The sequence below is a fragment of the Acanthochromis polyacanthus genome, chromosome 14, assembly GCF_021347895.1.
Source record: "Acanthochromis polyacanthus isolate Apoly-LR-REF ecotype Palm Island chromosome 14, KAUST_Apoly_ChrSc, whole genome shotgun sequence".
Taxonomy (NCBI): domain Eukaryota; kingdom Metazoa; phylum Chordata; class Actinopteri; family Pomacentridae; genus Acanthochromis; species Acanthochromis polyacanthus.
This window is the reverse complement of record NC_067126.1, coordinates 28,817,260-28,837,481: the sequence shown is the minus strand read 5'-3', so window position 1 is coordinate 28,837,481 and position 20,222 is coordinate 28,817,260. Positions and strand designations below refer to the sequence as shown.

General features: G+C 40.2%; 1 pseudogene; it reads left to right on the top strand.

The window, feature by feature from the left end:
• LOC110952574 (neuroligin-4, X-linked-like) overlaps positions 1-20,168 on the top strand; it is a 23,518-nt pseudogene extending 3,350 nt beyond the window's left edge.
• The last annotated feature ends 54 nt before the right edge of the window (positions 20,169-20,222 follow it).

Sequence of the window (20,222 nt, the reverse complement as noted above, 5' to 3'; positions counted from 1 at the left end):
GCATGCAGGGAGGGGATTTTGGTTAATTTAGCCTAAACTTCACACATGAGCTAAGAGAATGATACCTGAGGGTGACATTTTGACTGTGACAGATCATCTAAACATGGAAGCATCCTGTTAGCGGATAGACATGCTCTTGTTTAATAAATAAATAAAGTTTTTTTTTTGTCAAAAAGTGCCCTGCTCCCTCTACCCTTTCTGCATGCCGCTGGTTGAACCGACACTTAATATGCAGACACCTGCGTCAGTCGCCACGGGGTTTACGCCTTTACTTGTGGAGGAAAGTGGGAAGGACACAGACTCACTCATGCATGCATATTGGTTCATACACATGCATGTGACCCTACACACACACACACACACACACACACACACACACACACACACACACACACACACACACACACACACACACACATGCACGCAATGGTAATGAACACTCCCACGACCTCAATTTATATCCACCTGCTGAAAAGCAGGCAGGGTAATGTGAAGCATAGGGAAGCAGGGGAGGCACAGGCTGTTTCTGCTTTTGTATGTGTTGAGCAAACGTAGTGATCAAAGGCTGAGATGCATGAAAATGGGCACATGAACATTCAGACACACCTAGAAACGGCAGAGTTAGCCGTTTTATTCACAGAACGGAAGCAGAAGGGAGGCGTGCACAAAAAAAAACCTGGCATCAGGTGCTTCAGTGATGTCACCTTGATAGTTTGAGCACGTTTCCAGGCCATATGTTGCCGCATCTATCTATCTATCTATCTATCTATCTATCTTGACTCACCTTTCTCTCTTTTCCCAGACATCCATGAGGAGGGGGGTCAGCGTCCGGTGATGGTCTACGTCCACGGCGGCTCTTACACAGAAGGAACTGGGAACATGATGGACGGCAGTGTGCTCGCAAGCTACGGCAACGTCATTGTCATAACCCTGAACTACCGTCTGGGAGTACTGGGTAAATATTCTCTGTTTAATGCATAATATTCTTCTTCTGTATGGTGTGGATATAGGCTCATTTTCAAATAAGGCCTCTAATCCGTAAAATTCAATAATGGAGTTGATTTTTTCCCCTTTAATATATTATATTCAGTACATAGCCATACATATGTCACCACACTTAAGAATCAATTAATATTCTTTGCTGTTAAATAGATGCCTTTAGTGTTTCTAGTGCTGGTTGTTTTTTATGGGAGACGCCCCAAAAGCAAGCAGCGAGGAAGCGGTCTACAGCGAAACAATGCACATCAAAAATGCCTGTGTTTGAGCTTCAAAGCCGATGCTCCACCCTTTGAGCAAGAACAATAGCAGTGCAATTACTGCTAAGGTGCTCTGGGTATCACTGCAGTCTCATGCACCTACTGTATAGTCATTTACTTTATGAAGAGCGGGGGGCGGGCTCGCCAACAGGATGATGAATGGATAATAATCGGAAAACGCATCGTACACATCTCAGCAGCATTTATGCAAGTGGGGAATTCATCTGCTCAATGGGTCTCTCAGTCATATTAGACGCAGAGGAGGACAAGTGAAGATAGTAATGGACACGTGATGGAAGTGGACGACTGTGGTTGCTCGTTAGATTGATCAGAGCTGGGAAAAGGTGTTAAAGACATTTAAACTCATCTGTGTTTAAATGTAGCTTCACCTGTAAATGTGCCACTCAGATCACATAATGTACTCACAGACATTTAGTGTAGCTGTTTGACAGTAATTCAGCTTTATTTTCCTTTTCCTCTGGGGTGGTTCATTAATTATTAGGAGCCAAATTTAAAGGATTGATGCAATGTGTAGCTTGTAGATGCAATTTCATTTCATGTATTTTATTTTCAGTTCTTCCGTACTGCTCATTTCACTTTCTTCCCCATCATCGTCTGGGGATTTTCCTTTTAGGATGTGACAGTTCTGCTTAAAATGAAATGCTGTTTTTAATGTCTCAACAAAACCGTTCAGTTTTGTGATCAAATTTAGTGTATATTCACCATCTGGATTGTTTAATCCTTCAACGAGCTATAAAATGTGAAAACCATTAGCGAGTTCTTTTTACCCAGAGCGCCTTTTTGTTTTTTTGTTTTGTTTTGTTTTTTTGAGTGAAAACATGTTCAGTATGGGTGTCCCTAGTGGAAATAAACCCCCCGAAGCCAATTTTTTCCACTGCTAGCATCGACTCAAATCTGATCCTTTTTACCTCCATGACTCTCTGACTCATTGCTCTCTGAACAGCGAAAATATGATTCCCTGTGGTTTTTCTAATTTTAGACAGCTTTGCGGAGCTCACGGGCTGAATAAATAGAATATCTTAGAATTCTGGCATTTAGGCTTTTTGTGCTGTAATAATTAAAAAAACACAAAGCCTGAGCTGGGCCACAGGAGGGTTAAAAACATACAGAATCATGAGGCATCATTTACTGTACTATCCCGAGGGCAGGAGTATTGAGTCATTTGTGTGTGCAGAGTTTTGCCTTCATATTGATTAAGCCAAGTGCACAAGATACATATCATTCCGCTGGGGGAGAAAAAATGCCCTCGCTCATGAGGAGTTGCCCACCATTTAGTGATTCAAATGATGAAATTAATTAAAATGTGCTGGCAGGTTAACCAAATGTGTGGATACCGTATCTTTTATAATTAATCATCCCATTTAGCTTATGCAGCAGTGTTAAAGTGATGTAATCCACTTGCCTCATTTTAATCTACCTCAGTATGTTGGTTTGTTTTATCATTTCAAATTCAAACTGTTAACCTGAGAAAAAGCATGTATTTAAATGAGGATTTTTATGAGATTTATGTAGATTTATCCATCAAAACGCGAAAGTGAAGCAAGCTCTGCCTCATTTGCGTGTTGTTTCTCAACAAGTATTTTGGCACTTGTGCTGTGTTAGAAGGCTTTTTTATAAATTTTTTTTGCACTTTTTATTGATCATGTATACATGCAAGGAGTGCACAAGATATGTTTCTCTTCCGGAGCAAAGCGCACATCTGGGTTCTGTTTTAATTAGGCAGAGGACGCTTTTATGAAAATAAAATGCCGCCAACTCGAATACATGCTGAAAGGTTAGAAGGCTTTTAAATGCGGATTCTCAAGGTTTTCATTAGTTATTGATTTTATAAGTTGGCATAAATCTGCATGCAATTAGTGGCTGAAACAAAATACTATTTAGTTCTGACCTTGGAGGGGGAAAATGGCTGCTGCAGCTGCAATCATCATTCTGAGCCAAATAAAGCCAACCCTACATGATTCTTTGTGTCTTCATCTCCATCCTATATGTTTTCACCATCTTCACCATCATCACCATCATCTCGAGTAGTTTGCAGTTCGTCCTCCTCCTCTTCATTGTCGTCATGAGTCGGATGCATGAGGTGAGCCCATGTGTGTAAAAATAACGTACAATTATGCACATAGTTGTTTCTTGCTCACCTTACTGTCATGGCCTAGACGTTGAGTGTCTTTGTATGTGAAGAACACAAATAAATTAAAAGATTGACCCAAATTTTATGAAAGCACACCATATAGTACGTATATGAAATCATCCTGAAACTATTCTAAATGAATATTACCCTTTACTTTTTGCTTCAGAGAAATTTCAGACAAACTGTGCATAAATGACCAAAGATATTATTTTAGCGCCGCCTCTCTTTCTTAACATAGCTGCTCTTATGTGCTTTAGATTTGAAGAAATGAGTTTCTGCAGTAATCCGTTAGGATCCTCTGCGTTTACTTAATGTTTGTAGCAAAGGGAATATAGGAAAGCTGCAATTATGTGTACGTTAATACCTGTGTGTAATTTAACATTCTCTTATATGAATATGGATGTACCTTGCTGAGTTGATCCACTCCCCCTTTTCATGAATCTTCTCTTAACTTGTGCATAATTGGTCTTAACATCATCTCATGTCTAACCAACCACCTCCCTTGTGTGCTCCTGTTTGCACAATTGTGAGATAAAGATATTCTGTCTTTGAGCAGTCTGCTGGAATATCTTCTTGTGATGGAATTTTTTAAAACATACTTCGCTCAGTTCTGCACATCTTTGATTTCATATTAAATATATTCTTTCTGCCTGCCTCTAGGATTTCTTAGCACAGGCGACCAGGCAGCAAAAGGGAACTACGGCCTGCTCGATCAGATCCAGGCTCTGCGCTGGGTGAAGGAGAACATCGCGGCCTTCGGGGGAGATCCAAGCAGGGTGACGGTGTTTGGATCCGGGGCTGGAGCCTCCTGTGTGAGCCTCCTCACTTTGTCTCACTACTCCGAGGGTAAGAAATAACTTTCAGCTTTTAATATGGACAGATACTGATGATATTCAGAAGGAGACAATTGGGACTTGAGCACACTGCTAAATTTATGACCTTTAATTGGGCAAACAGACTAATGTTTCAACTCTACTGTGTCCTTATCGGAGTCAAAGTTGTCAAAAACATGAGGCAAACAGATTGATTCACCCCAAACCAAGTGCATTATTGGCGGTGGTTAATTGGTTGAAATGGGATTTCAAATCTATTGGATGATAAATCAAAAGGTCTGAGGTGCCGTGATCTGTGTCCAAGTGCCACATTTACTCTGTTTGCCCAATACAAAGGCTATGCAGTGTGCTCCTGCCCCTCTTTTTGCTTTCTGAATTTCTGCTGTCCTCGAGCTGAGAGGCACCTGCTCCAGTTGCATTTTGCTAGAAGAAGTGCAGAGAACCTTATTTCTACTAGATACTGATGATAGTTGGTTGTAGGTGCCGTGGAGGCTCTCACATTTAGGGCGATGAAACTTTTCAATGCCTCCAGTGAAGCGACACAGCCTTCATTTACTGGCCTGAACGCCTAAAAAAAGCCTTTGAATTCTCTGAATAATACAGCCAGCCTCTGACTCATATAGCTAAGAGCTGTATTATTTTTACTGTTGTAACTTTTAACCCTTATCCATTATAACCTGGTGCTCATACTATGACCAGTCATTGTTTTGAATAATGCATGCCCGTGTGAGTGCTTTCCTTTGCATCTGTTTATGTGTTCAAATGTACCCCCTAGTGTGCAATCATATGCATTCAAGCATGTGTGCATGTGCATTCATAAATGTATACATAGGCCTCTTTGTATGTACTTAACACACCCCGATTTTCATTCATGTTTGTGTGTTCATGTGTGCCAGACTTGTTCCACAGAGCCATCATCCAGAGTGGCAGCGCTTTAGCCAGTTGGGCTGTCAACTACCAGCCAAGCAAGTACGCCCGGCAGCTCGGTGAACGGGTGGGCTGCGGCATTGACGACAGCACGCAACTGGTCGCCTGCCTGCAGGGCCGGAGTTACCGCGAGCTGGTGGAGCAGAACGTAACGCCGGCCAAGTATCACACAGCTTTTGCCCCGTGATTGATGGTGATGTTATACCTGACGACCCCCAGATTCTGATGGAGCAGGGAGAGTTCCTCAACTACGACGTGATGCTGGGGGTCAACCAGGGCGAGGGCGTCAAGTTGTGGAGGGCATCGTGGACTCAGAGGACGGGGTCACCGCTGAGGACTTTGACTTCGCCGTGTCGGACTTTGTGGATAGTTTGTACGGATACCCGGAGGGCCGAGACACGCTGAGGGAGAGCATTCGGTGAGTGAGGCTGCAAATATCTGAATGTGTTTATGGAATATTTTGACATTTTGAGAAATATACTCATCAGCCATCTTGCTGAGGATTATATGAGAACATTGACACCCGTCCATTAAATATGAAGCTGCAGTAAGAAGGGTAAACCGTTGGAACAGCAGACCTGGCGGTGTCTAGCGTCTCTGAAGCTCTTAAATGAACACATTATGTCCTGTTTGTTTAAATCGTTTGGCAGGTAGGGAACATTTATTATGGATGGGAAGGAGAATTGGAAAACAGTTCTCAAGTAGAAATACAATTTTAACAAGAAATTTACCATCAGTAAGATAGAATTATTCAAAACTTTAAAAGTAAATGAGTTAACCTGTCTCTGAGCAATTCTCTTACGTTTTCTAAGGGTGCAGTAGATTAAATGGGGAGTGGAGGTTCTTGATTTAAATGTATAAGACATCTATAAGCTACAAATTAAAGGGTAAGATAATGCAATATATCTGGGGGAAAAACACACGTGAAAGTGGTGTTCTTGGAGTGCACATTTAAACAAGGATCTAGAAAGCGGGCTCTAACAGTTTGTTTGTTACAATGATGGATGGATGGATGGATGGATGGATGGATGGATGGATGGACGGAAGACTTGCAAATTGCTAAATGAATACAGTTAAGCAGCCTGAAATTGACTTGGTCTTACTTCATTGAAGCAACCAAGGACTATCTTGCATTTTCTTTGTCTTCACAGCATTACACACAGGATTCTGATACAATGCAGATAATAGACATCCGAAGCAACCGCGAGACGCTTGCTATGAAATGTTAAACACGTAAAATAACAGAAGTAGGTTAGAGAATCTATTCTTTAACTCGGAGTGATTCTCTCTTTGCTCTTGTTGCAAAAGGAAGAGGGCTCTGCTTTTAGGGTTTTCTTATAACTTACTGGGTGTATCTTAACAGGATGACAGGATATGCAGTGAAGAGTTAAGGAGTGGTGATTTTAGGTAAGGTGTGATACTGAAACTTGTGATTTTGATAATAATAATGCGCTATATTTTAGTGAACCATCCTTAAACCTTCCTAGGTTTTCTGCACTGAGCCTAATGTTTAAATATGGAACAGAATCCACTTTGCAGCCTGATTGTAAGTTATAAAATATGCGAAAAACCTGACTGTAATTTACCAGAAAAAAGAACAAACCAAACCCGCAGGCGTCCATAGATTTTTTTTTGTAGCTATTTAAACTACATCAGTTAAAAACCTAGCTATTTCAATACAATTAGCAGATGAAGCATCTATATGGTGATAAAAGAGATCCTCTGGACATAAAAACTCAGAATATATACACGGCAGCTGCAGCCCAACAAAACATGTAGCAGTGAGCAACACAAAACTGTGTGTTACTAGGCAACACCGTTTGTATTTGAAAGTTCCCTCTGGACAAACATCCCCCCCCCCCCAGTCAGTTTGCTGTACTTCACCTGTCCGATCGTTATTCTGCTCTGGGATCACCTTCTCTTTTTGTTCCCTCTCAATGCAAAGTGCAAAGTCTTTTCAGTCTGGCTGCAAGTTTTCAGACGGTGAGCTGAATCAGTAGCAGCAGACGTGCACGCCTCACTGAGTGACGAAGCTAAGTGAAGGTAGAAGTCACAGCTGGAGAATCCAGCATTTCAGAATTTAAGCTCTCAGCTGGACTCAGCATGCAACCTGTTTGGTCATGCAAGAATTGGGTGTGTTTGATTTGGATCACTTAACGTGATTGCGGGGTGGTGCATTAAATCATAGTTAATTATAGGCTCAGTTTTTTTCTTGAACTTTAACTGATTCCAGTCTTAAAATTGCACATAAACGCTGTAAGAAACTGTCTACTAGTTATAAAACTGACCATCCCAATAAAACACAGTACTTTCACACAATTAAAATACATTTTCTAACATTTTTGTCTACAGAAGATTGTGTGTAATTTTTTGCGCTTTTGTGTTTATTTTGTAAAAACAATTAAATTACCTAAATAAATATAGTACAGGGACAATAATAGTATTCTGACTGATTACTGGTGTTTATAGATGTCATAGAGTGATGCAAACACATTCATTTAAACATTTTTGTTTTTAAAAACTTCTGTCATTATACAAGACTCACTTAACAAAAAACCACATAAAATGAGAAACCAATTATTTACTGTTGGTTGTCACTAATTATATTTATTTTTAAAATACATATATACACACACACACACACACCACACACACACACACACACACACACTATAAACTTAAATTGAACAGTTTTGTCTTTTATATAAAAACATTACAATAAATTTGCGTGGCCGTTTTAGCAGTCTTTTTGTGTCAAAAAATTTCACATTTCTTAAAAAAATGATTATTTACAGTTGTAGGTTTTGATTGTCATTTTCATTAAACATGTAAATTCAGTTTATTTGCGTAGTTTTATTAACATTTAGTATACAATATTTCAAAAATATGGAAAAAATCTGTAAAATTCAAAGGACATTTTTGGCAAAATTATAGATGCATGTACTGTATGGTGCCATCCTTCATTTTATTGACAGTATTTAAAGCTGCTAGGCCCAGCCTGGGTTTGACCTCTCATCTGCACTCGCTGCCACCACATCACAAGAGATCACATTTATAACACGCATGTTTTGCAGAAGTTGCTGAGAGCGACCGAGTGTCTCCTCTGACATGAAGCTCTGACCTCCAGCAGCTCCAGCTTCCTTTTTCTCATTCTAATTCTTCACATGATGTTTGTTTTTACTCTGTAAAAGAAGCCAATGCACTGAAGTTAAATGTTTGAGATGAACAATAATTAAGTAAAAGACGGATGGCTTATTTAAAAAAAAATGAAAAAGATTCGAACACAGATACACAAAAAATGATTTTAGTTACTATTATGAGAGTAAACCTAATTTGTTACTTCCACCCCAGTCATTGATGGTTTTCTTGCCTTTGGCAGTAATTAAGTTCCAGGAAAGCAGCGTCAGAATCATAAATAGTTTGAAAAAGATGCAACATATTAATGAGTGAGTTTTGGAGGTGCTGATGAGCTAAACTAAGCATCCTCTGGCTGTAGCTTCACATTTATTAGACACACTTGCAAGACATGAGTGGTACCAATTTTCTCGTCAAACTCTTGGCAAGAAAATAGCTCTAAATGTAACAAGCAAAGTATACCGTAAAAGGATTTTAGTATAAGCACATTCATGTATTTATGAATATGCAAACACTGTGTAATGTTCTAGCGATAGATTTGTTGAAAGACTGGCTGATAGACAGACTACTGGCTAACTTTAAATGTGTTTATCAAAGGTTCATGTACACGGACTGGGCGGACCGCGACAATGCAGAAACCCGCCGGAAGACACTGGTAGCGCTTTTTACAGACCACCAATGGGTGGCGCCGGCAATCGCCACAGCCGACCTCCACGCTCAGTATGGGTCTCCTACCTACTTCTACTCCTTTTATCACCACTGCCAGAGTGACGCTACGCCGCCCTGCTGACTCGCCCACGGCGACGAGGTAAGAGGCGATGCCCTCACACACACAAGATACTTTGGACATCTGTAATCAAGAGTGTTTGAGCGTTAACACAAGGAGGAGATTCAACATCAAGTAGAGTAGACAAGATTCTAAAACACAGTGATTAGTTTTGGGTAAATTAACTTCAAACGCAACTGAGGCAAAAATGCAAATGACTGATGTTCAAAGAATTTTGAAACATTCAGATGATAAATCAGCGAGCTTTTGGTTTAGAATGCTGCTTTGTATTGATGTGTTCAAAGTGCTTAAATGCGTGGAATTAAGCAGTCATTTAGAGCTTGAAATATTTGATATGGTAAATAAATTTATTTTCCTCAGGTCTAACTTTGTAGCTGTCTCATTTATCTAAACAAGTGCTGAAAAGGGAATCCTTTGTATGAAAGTTGTATGGGCACAAACTTTCCTCTGCTTATGTGTGTAATGACTCACTTATCATGATGACCTCATACAGTGAACAGAGTCACAATGTGGAAAGTTATTCCCGCTAAACTCAAACACAGGATGAACCAGGATATACTGCAGCTTAGAATTTGTTTTTTTTAAACAAACTGCAGTGTTTCTTCTAATAATCATAATTTAAACAACAATAACAATACACTCTTTCTGCAAGGTATCTAAAAAAAGAGGCTAGATACTACAACACCAGCCATGTGGCCATTTCCTCATTGCAGGGGGTAAACTTGAGGAGACTAGCTTAACTGTTTCCTCGGTAATTTATCTAATTTACTCCCACATACCCAAAGGTTAAGGTAATCTACATGAGCGTCTGTACATTTCATCTATTATAAACCGTTATCATGAGGGGACTCACCTAAAAAGAAGAACATTGGACACGAACTTTGCTCGCTCATGTGTGATTTCAGCACAGCTGTATATTCAATAATGGATGTAATTACATCAAGCATCAAGTTTAGAATTATTTTTGTGAAGCGAGGGGTGGATTTGACTTAGAAGTTGTTAGATGCAGTATTGTGATTTTACTTAAAATTGCACCCATAATTTACTACATGAATATCATACTGTATTTAAAAAGTCTTTATATTAGAGGTTGGGATCACAAAGTCATTAGGAAAATCTTTACTGAGGTAACAAATCAAATGAGAAGTTGTCTCATTTTCTGTTCCACACAATTGGACTTCTTTGCAACCAGAGGAGTCGCCCCCTGCTGCCACTACAGCAGCAACTTCCATTTTTTACATGCAGTCTGACAGTGCCTGAGAGGAGGCTGAGATGTGAGTCTTTACATAACGGAAGAGCTCTATTTTCTCCCTGCTGAAGCCCTTCGGATACCACCTCTGCTTTTATACTGCTGGTGGTAAAATGACATTAACATAAGATATAAGAAAGCATAGAAACACTGTGCTCCGACTGCTGCAACTCACAGTAACATTATAAACATGAGATATGATGTAACATGAAAAATGCTCAAATACCAGAATACGAAGAAAGTGATCCAGTTAAATGCTACTTTACTGCTGGGTCTGACTTTACACTATTGGCATTCCTCATATGTATTTACATGATGCTTCTAGTTTCTTAAAGTAGCTGTTGCTTTTGGGATATTATTAAAGAGGAAAGTTTAGTGCTTATTTTGATTCCTTTCCACTTCAGTGTGGCGTAACTGAATGTGTGGGAGGTATCAAAGTGATGCATAAGTGACCTGAGTTTAGTTTCACCGCAAATACATATGAGCAGTTTGATATGATTCAGTTACGGTCAGGAAATTCAATCTGTTGACTCCAACAGCGAGTTGTTCCATCTTGAGCATGTGTGTGCGTAGGTGCCCTATGTGTTCGGCGTGCCCATGGTGGGACCCACTGATCTGTTCAACTGTAACTTCTCCAAGAACGACGTGATGCTGAGCGCAGTGGTTATGACATACTGGACCAACTTTGCCAAGACTGGGTGAGCTATTAAAATGTACACCGATGTGAGATCTTGTTGTTGTTGTTGTTATAAAATCCCACTGAGAAGAGCATTCATTTTCACCATGCGCAGCGAAAACCCAGAAAACAAGACAAAACAAAACACAGCTTCAGCATCATTCAGTTCTCTTTATTTCAGCCTTTTAGACGGAAAGAGCCATTTCTAATTTCTGCTATTAATATCTAATCCCCATCCACATGTAGAATATATCTCATGGCGATGAATTCAATCCAGCACATTTAATCACATTTAAGGAAATGCATAGCTGTAAATGGAAGATCAGTTGTTCCTCATCCGTTTTTTCTTCCACTCCGCAGAGACAAGGTTTTGGCAGCGTGAAGTGTTGCTGCTGTAACTGTGGACAGCTCACTCTTGATTTTACAGGAACAAATCCTCTCCAAGCTGGAAATAAGACAGCCAAGATTCAAGTCTATGGCGTTATCAAGATAAACAGCGCAGTGCCTCTCCACTTAGCTGTGCTTGATACCCCTCCATATGTTTAATTTGCTGGATCGATTAATAGTAAAGATGAACAGAGGAGCAGAGTGGCTTTATCTGCCAGCGATTACACAGAAAGAGGACAATCAAGGACGCGCAGCAACAGGGGAAATATAAATGTGTTGATAATTGAAGCATTCATTTAATGCTATAGATTGTAATTAATAATTTATCATCTGGCCAAGAGAGAACAGTCGCAAATTGGTCGAACACTGGCACATTCACAGTGATGTCAATAGTCTCTGTGAAAATATGCAAATGAAAAGCTCATGTGTTTCCCATAAAAGATGTTCGTACAATATTGTTTTGCATTAGCTAAAAACCCATTTTGGATAAATGCATCAGAAAAAGGCATCAGTTTGCAGGAAATGTGCAGCAAGCAAATTGGCTTAAATACTGTGTTTTTCCATCAAGATAAGTAGCATTTTAATAGCACAGAAAATAAAACATGTTTTCCAGAAATACGAGGCTTCATTTGGAAGGGATGTTTGAACCGAGAGAGGCTGAGTATTAATGCAGCATTAGAGGAAAACTGAAGTTTTAGAGCAACAAAAATAATGAGCTCACAGGCAAAAGATATATTATAATGCCTTTCCCTTCAAAAAGGTCTCTGATGTTTGACGAGAAGACAGAACTTTAGACACGTTCATGAAAGCAGCGCTGCAGACTAATTTTGGTAAAGGCTGCACAAAGGTTCTCTGTCATGTCAAAACCTTGACAAGGTTTTCCTTTTTTGGACCGTGCTCTTGAAAAAGTCCTTGAGGAAAGCCAAGGTAATGTCCTAAAAGAAGAACTACTGAATTGATTGATTGGCCACTGCTTTATAAATCTCTTCTCTTCTCTTCTCTTCTCTTCTCTTCTCTTCTCTTCTCTTCTCTTCTCTTCTCTTCTCTTCTCTTCTCTTCTCTTCTCTTCTCTTCTCTTCTCTTCTCTTCTCTTCTCTTCTCTTCTCTTCTCTTCTCGGCTCAGTCATTTATGCTTAAAAACAGACGCCTTGAGATACGGAATTTATTCAACATGCTAAATTAAAATTCTAAAAAACTGCTAGCAGCGAGGAGAGATCCAATGTATGAAATTGGAAATGAAATGATCTGCCAGTAGCTCCGAAAAATATTGTTTTTACGGAACGTCCACATTAAAACTTTACCAACCTGACACTCCATACTGATAAGAGTACCTTTTATCTCTCCACTCTGACATGATATACAAGATAAAAGTAATTGTTGAGGATGGACCCTCCTTCGGCAGTGCTCGAAGTGAGTAATTACCAGTAATTAATCCAATTGAGGCTCGCTCCACTGAGACCTCTTCAGATTTACAGAGACATCTGCAGTCTATTCCTTGATCTAAAACACCACAGTGCCTTGTTATCTGACAACATAAAGAATCAGCACAGTGCTCTCACATACTTTGACTGTGGCATGAAGAAAAAACTGTCTTTAAAGCAGATGCATTAAGGCAGTGTCAGTGCATTAAGATAGCACTTTCTATCCTATAGCCTGTATTGTCATTACCACCGCAGAGAGCCGCAGAGCAAAATCGCCAAGGAGGCAAGTGAAGATTTCAGTATACACTTCAATTATCAATGGGGGAACTTTCTCTGAGGAAAGATTTCACTCTGCCGAGAGTGCCTCAGAGGGTGATGGAACTCTGCGACAGCTCAATTTAACGGGAGAGATGTGATGCTCCCTGATGTATATTTGTAAGCCTCCGTGTGGGCGTATAAATCCTCAGCTTGTGTGTGTTTGCGTGACGGTAGGTCTTTACGCTGGCTGCCTTTTTGTGCCGTTCATAAGGTGCTGATTGACAAGTAAGCACACGGCGCACAACTGGCAAGTCTGTGAAGATGTGCTGCCGTTTCATTCACAGCGTTTTCGCTGCTGACACAAATAAGTCAGTAAAACCAACAAATAAATGCCTGTCCGGATATGTCAGAGAAGTGATTTTTCAGAATGTCTTCGCCGTGAGAGGCACGCATTTATCTCCAATGTAGATCTCTAGCAGCACAAATTGCAGGAGTTTGAGCTGTGCATTAGCGGGGATGTTCTGTAAGAGGCATATAAACTGGACAAAAAGCAGTGATCTATAGCTAAGCTACCTTTGAGCCATGTTATCAGGAAGATAAATCTTGTTTTGCTTGGTACAAATACTTTTTGCAACAGTTTTTGTTGTCACTCTGATATTGATTAGAAAGATGTCTGGTGAAACTGTTGGCCAGCTTGAGAGAAACTCAGCATCCTCTGAGGGGCGGTTGCCAGCTCTGTTTGAACTCCCTGACATTTGAGAAGTTGAATAAATTATCGGTGTTTATACTTCAATTGAATATTGGAACCACAAGTAATAGAACACAGGGCACTGAATTAATGTGCTAATTTTATTATTATTTTTTTAAATCTTAATGATTTATTTGATCAAAATGTAATGTGGGTTGAAACCCTGCATTCTCAGCTGCATTTTTTGTGTTCCTTTTAAATCCTTTGCTGTTCGTGTATATTAACTGTTGGGTGCTGTTGATATATTAGCAGTTACAGAGCCTTTAAAGAGTATTGACCCTCCTTGGAAGTTGAACCCTTTTATTTCTTTTCAGCACTGAAGCAGGGTTAATAAAATGTAGCTTTCTGGACAAGAACTTACCAAAAAAAAAAGTCTTTCATGTCCAAATGAAAGCAGATGTAATAAGATTGCATAAGTATTCACCCCTTTTAATTCATTCTTTAGCAGGTACACTGTTGTTTAGTTTTTTGTCCAAAAAGACAAATTATATTGATCATGAGTCAATGTTGGAAAGGAATAAAAGGGGAAAACTTTGAAAGGGGGTGGATTCTTTTCATAGCAACTGTATACTGCTTCTTAGCTGTTATATTCCTGCTCTTCACATGTCACTGTTTTAATGAAGATTTCCTCCTGATGTTTCACATCTCAGGATAGTAGCAGCATTCAGATATTTTAGTATTGCTGAGTAAGTGTAGCTTTCTTTATTCTCCTGTATATTTACAAGCAACAGTCTAAAAAATATGAATAAATAACTCTGAATTTCTGTCTTTCCAGTGATCCAAACCAGCCAGTTCCTCAAGATACCAAGTTCATCCACACAAAGCCTAATCGCTTTGAAGAAGTGGCCTGGTCTAAATACACCCCCAAAGAGCAGCTGTACCTCCACATTGGCCTCAAGCCTCGTGTCAGAGACCACTACCGTGCAACCAAAATCTCCTTCTGGCTGCAGCTGGTTCCTCACTTGCATCACGTCAACGAACTCCTCCAGTCGGTCTCCTCCTTCACGCACAGTCCCTCTCCGCAGGACGACACCCCTTATTCTTACACCAAACGTCTGTCCAAAGGTTGGCCTCCCAGCAGCACACGGCACCCAGGCTCGCCGGGAGGTACGCCGCAGCCACCCGAGTCCGCAGTAGGCCAAGATGGAGGAGAAAATGGGGTCCGTGTCCCTAATGAGGACTACTCCACTGAACTCTCAGTGACAATTGCAGTGGGAGCATCGCTGTTGTTTCTTAATATACTGGCGTTCGCAGCTCTGCTGTACAAGAAAGACAAAAGGCGTCTGGAGCATCGTAGACCACGGCCGCTTCCCCCACCGAGACGAGACATCACACCTGCAGACGTTGCAGCTCACCTGCAGGGGGAGGGCCTGATGTCATTACAGGTGAGTCACACAGCCATGCATGTGTTGGTAATTTCATCACTGCTGAAGCTACATAGTGTTGAACCTCACAAAAAGAATCATGCTAAGTGTTAATAATGAAACATTGTTTGAAGGTGAAGTAACATTAAGCCCGCTGAGGATGCCTGACGACAGGACTAAACTCTTGTCTTGTCAGTGGAGCAGCTGCCAGAGGAGCACTCTTGCAAAACACAGTCTTTCATCAGCAGGCATTATCAGTGTGAGAATGTGTGTGTATCTGAGTGTTTTCATGCGTGTGTGTGTGTGTGTGTGTGTGTGTGTGTGTGTGTGTGTGTGTGTGTGTGTGTGTGTGTGTGTGTGTGTGTGTGTGTGTGTGTGTGTGTGTGTGTGTGTGTGTGTGTGTGTGTGAGAGAGAGCTGTGTACAATTGCTTGAATTGCTTCCAATTGCCTCTAATTCATCCACACACTATTTGGCCTCTTTTGTGCTCTGTGCTGCTTTGAAATCTCACACAGTGAGTGCTAAATGTTAGATATCTTTTATGGCTGACAAATTGTGTTAATTGGCAATTGAACTATAGTAATATAGCTCAACACTACTGCAGCTTAAATTGTGTTTTATTTATTCTGACGGCCATTTTTCTTATGTGATGTTTTCTGCCATTTTGCATGCTACACTCACACAGAGCCTCTTTTGCACGAGCAACCATTATTGTAATTTGTGCTTGAGTTATACATAATTCCGGGTAAGGAAAAGCATATTAGCCTTGTGGAGCATCACCCAAACTAATGAAGTGACGGATGGCACGACATAGTCTGGATTTAATTTGAACTCAGTCTTTGGTTAAAAGACCGGTCCAAATGTGCAAAGGCTTAAATCTGGCTCTTAAACAGGTGCAATAAAACCCAGCTTTCTCAGGAATTTATTCTCTCTTATTTTAATGTGTGATGTTGGTGATTTTAAAATGAGTCTTACACTTAAGTAAATTAAGGTTCACAGAGACTGCAAGTGCATTTGGAGACATGGGTTGCCAGTTCTTACAATGACTTTGAATTACAGTTTTCTTTAAATGTTGGATTAATTATTAACTTGCATATACTGGTGATTTTTGTATTATGAATATGTGGTATTTGCTCATGAATTCTGGTAAATTCCATTTAAAAAGAAACAAAATTAGTTATTGAACCTCTTGTTGTACATGCAAAGATGTCTGTCAGGTAAAATTAATAACCTAGACTGTGCAATACAATTTATTCTATTGACTGAGGTTTGACTGTGCTATGCATGATTATGCATACATTGACTGTATCATGATGTCTGATATTGATTTTAAACTCTTGCCCTCTCCATAGTGAAAAGGGATTGGATAAAATATCAGTCAGATGAGTCAGAGTGTAAGGTTTTGGTGATTTTCCCTGTTATATATTATTGTAAATTTAAAATCTGCAGGTTGGCTGCACAAAACATACATCTTGAACCTACTAAACTTTATCCATTTTCTAAGATTTTGCACTTTAGATCTATAATGATTAATTGATTACTCATTAAAATGACTGGTGGATTAATTTATGACATGACTGTCATCATATCAGGCTTTAACTACTGGCATTTTTTAAAATCACACAATCATCCAAACTGATATATTTCTAATAAATAAATAACGTTTAAAATACAATTGCTTTGTTGGAATTATTTAAAATATTATAACATATGTATTATTAACATTTTGATCAATATTTCATTAAAAAAAATCTACTACAGTCAATATCGACTTACCATGAGACCCCTGATCTATAATAAAATGCTTACCTAGTTGCCACCCTAATTTCTGTAACAAAATGATGAATGTGATTTTCAGTTTTGTCCTCTCTACTTCTCTCTGTGTGCCTTCAATTGTTTTCACTTCTCACTGATCTCTCACCACTTATCCAACCATTTTTATTTCCAGGTGAAGCAGCTGGAGTGTGACGTTGCGTCAGCAGACGAGAGGAACAACACTCACCACCATCACACTCTGGACACGCTGGACGCTCTGGACGGTTTGGACACCCAGGACATCTACAGCACGCTGGACACTGTACGCCTCACCTGCCCGCCTGACTACACCCTCACCCTGCGTCGCTCCCCTGACGACGTCCCCCTCATGACCTCTCTGACCCCAGGATCACTGCCCGTCACCCCTGGGTCGCACCCTGTTACCCCTGCGACGCCAATGACCCCAATGACACCTGGATCGGTGGTTGGGATGAGGATGGGGCATCCTCACCAGGGTTACACACACCATAGCCCGTATAGTAATACACACTTGCCACACACACACATCTCCACGCACACACACTCCACTACACGTGTATAACCGCAGCAAGATACTCGCACACACAGGGACATAGTTGCAACACACACTCATGCTAACACACGCACACACACAGACACGGATAAAACAAAAGACTTAAATACCTCTACTAATTACCCTGCAGGATTGTTACAGATGGAATGACAGAAAGACATTTTTCAGTAACAGGATGAAAAGACAGACAGCTGTGTGTGTGTGTTGCATGTCGGGGAAACTGAAGACAAAACTGGATCCCAGGAGATGCAGTTCTGTGCATCATTTGCTCATAACCTGGCGAGCCAAGACATCCATCAAATGTCTCAAACCTGCTTTGGATATTAAATCTGCTTTCTCCACACCCGAGGAGGAAGAGGAGGAGGAGTGCTGAGGCAAGGGGGTCAGTTAATTTACATCTCCTACTGTACCTGAGTTGCACAGAGCAGCCGTGCTGGGACCGAGGTGAGCAGATGCAGATGTAGAACTGAGCAAAGAAGTACCACACACAGACTGCTGATGTCAACTTGAACAACCTGTGAAATGTGAATGTAGCATTTTTTTTCCATTAAAAGATCAAAAGGCCCTATCTGCCAAGGATCAAACTAAGCTGAGGAGAAAACAACAAATAATTTCAATGAGAGATGGATGTAAAACAGACAGAGGGGGAGTGCGGGATTAGAAAACGGGCAACATTAGCTGAAGGAAAAAGTTACCGAGATGGTGGTGGGAAAGAGATTAAGATTTCCTTTAGAGGATTTAACAGCTGCGCGAGTGAGAAAAACGAAGGAGATAGAGTGATACGAAAAACGCAGAAAAGTGTGCCAAGAGACAGAAATTAGGTTCAGAAGAAGAAAGGGCCTCTGAGTGGGTTGCCAGACTTACAGAATCACTCTAACCAGCTATGTGTTAAACTCTTGTAAATAGAATGGAAAGATACAGATGATATATTATGATTTATAGCATTTACCTGCTCTTGCATTAAAACATGACTTATTTAACCACATTATTGCTTTCATTCAGATATTACTATATTATTGTATAGATGTCCTGAATCGAGGCTGGTTGTCTTTCTATCTCACCCACTGTAATATGTACACAGTACCGTTATTTAAAGGCTATATTTGCTATGCACTGTCATTTCAATAATTCTTAACTATGTGAGCATTTAGATACTCGTTTAGTAGTTGAAGTATAAGACATTTTCACACCATCCTGTCTATTTTTTGACCATGGATGATGAGCTAGTACTGTGTAGATAATGCAATATTGGTTTGATGATTGAGCACCAGCCAAAACCATGAGCCCCTTTGAACTTAACCCTTCCCTGCTGTCCTCCCCGACCCTGATCCTACAATTCTGCTTAAAGGCCTTTCCCTTTACTTGCTAAGAAACCCTGAAAAATATCTCTGCAGACACACAGACAGGTGGTGATGATTCAGGAGGTCCTAAATCAGAGTATGATCCCCAAAATTAAGGATGCATTCTCTTATTTGTCTGACTTTTATGTTTTACACGTCACCAAGGAACCGGGTATTTCAAAAAAGAGCCCCTGATTGAGCCACCTAATGCTGACTGAAACCCTGTCCCTCTTAAAAGTATTTGGTCAAGGTGTATTTAACTCCTTTCTCCAAAATGGTTGTAGCCTAAAATCTCTCCCCAGTGTCACCCAAAGTGTTTAGAATAATGTGGTTTTGTCACCCACATTTTGAAGCCTGGAGTTTGGTTTACTACCTGTCACCCTGGTGTCAATTGTTTGGAGCCAGATTTGATTGATGAGGTGGAGCTGAGGAGAAACGATCACAGAGGCTTTGTGCGATAGTGTGAAAGACTTGACACTGAAAGCAAATGCGCCACCGAACATGCTGCTTTTTAAGCCTTAATATCCTCTTAATGGAGCTTTTTTTTCTTTCAAATCTCCACTAAGATATTCTTTAAAAAAAGGGAAATTAATTGGGAAAAAAACCCAATCAACATCCTGTGGAAATCATGACTCACTTTACTGAGGTTTTTCTTCTGACTTCACTGTGGATGCTTGAAGATTATTGCTTGTGCCACTAAAATAAGATACCAAGCATTTAGAAAAATCAGCTCCAAACACTTTATATGGATAAGTTGTGTGTTTAAGATGTGGTACTTCTTAGAAACTTCTCAAAACGGGCAAACTCTGGTTCTTTAATTGCTACTGTGAAGCTAAAAACCTTTTCAAACAACCAACACCAATTCCTGTAACTCAACCAAAGGCCCTATCACTGGTTTCACAGTATTCCTGGTTGTCCTCCTTTCCCCTTTCCCCTTTCCTTACCCCTGGCTGTGTCCCATCCACCCCCCCGTCCCAGCCTCATCTGTGCGACTACATGCAGCTTTGCCACAGTGAGGCCTATTTAACCTCCTCTCATCCTAAGTAACTTCTTCATGAGAGATTTAGTTCATTGTCAAACTGAATACATGAAAAATGAAAGCTGAAAAATTTGTGGATGGCAAGCAAAGAACTTTTACAAAATGACATAAAGAATAACATTTAATGGATGTTTGATTGAATATTTTTTTCATATGGGTTTACTGACTCAGCGGATGGCTCGATTGTGTCAAGCATAAAACATTTCTGCTGCATTTTTGAAAAATAAAAATATCAGTATTTTACAATTTATCAGCATTTTAAATGTCGTGTATGTTTTTCATTTTCAAAGTGTGTGCCAAGGTT